Here is a 964-nt window from a genome sequence, read left to right as displayed (position 1 = left end):
CTTACAAGTTTTTTGGTGATGTTGTAATATTTGACACAACTTACAACACCAATACATATTCGTTGATCTTCGCACCTCTGGTAGGAGTAAATAATCATGGACAAACAATAATTTTGGCTTGTGCATTCTTAAACAATGAGACAACTGATTCTTTTACATGGTTCTTTAAAGAATTTTTGAAGGCAATGCCAGGCGATGCTCCGAGGATGATAATTACCGATCAAGATCCAGCAATGACGAAAGCTATCTCTGAAGTACTCCCACAGACATTTCACAGGTATTGTAGCTGGCATATTCTAAATAAATTCTCTGAAAAAATAGACCCAGGAAAATATACTCGTTATTATGATGAATTTCAAGATTGCATATGGAATTCAAAAAATGGAGATGAGTTTGATGCCAGGTGGACAACGATTGTTGAGAGTAGTGGTTTAAGTGATAATGGATGGTTACAAACTATGTATGATATTCGGTCATCATGGGTGCCTGCATATGTTAACCATATCTTTTCAGCTGGGATGTCAAGTAGTCAGCGAGCAGAAAGTGGGCATGGTTTTTACAAGAGGTTTGTTTCTAAAGAAAACACATTGTCAGATTTTATGATTCAGTTTTATCGGGCTGTCACTCGCCAACGGCATATGGAATTAATAGAGGACCATGTCGACATCAATGAGAAGCCAAATTTTGACTCACCCTTTGAGATGGCCGACCAAATGGCTCGTGTCTATACACATGAATGCTTTAAAGAATTTTATGAGCAGTTGTCGCAGTGTTGCAGTTATAGATTTGAGCTCTCACATGAAAATGATATGTGCATGGTGTATATTGCATTGAGGAAAAAATGGAGAACCCCAAGGGTCGTGAAATTATTTACACCAAAGATTCTGGTTTTGTATCATGTAGCTGCAAAAAATTTGAGACCGCTGGGATACCATGTAGACATATTGTGGCATTTCTCATATTT

The sequence above is a fragment of the Fragaria vesca genome, linkage group LG7, assembly GCF_000184155.1.
Source record: "Fragaria vesca subsp. vesca linkage group LG7, FraVesHawaii_1.0, whole genome shotgun sequence".
NCBI lineage: Eukaryota > Viridiplantae > Streptophyta > Magnoliopsida > Rosales > Rosaceae > Fragaria > Fragaria vesca.
This window is presented reverse-complemented; position numbering follows the sequence as displayed.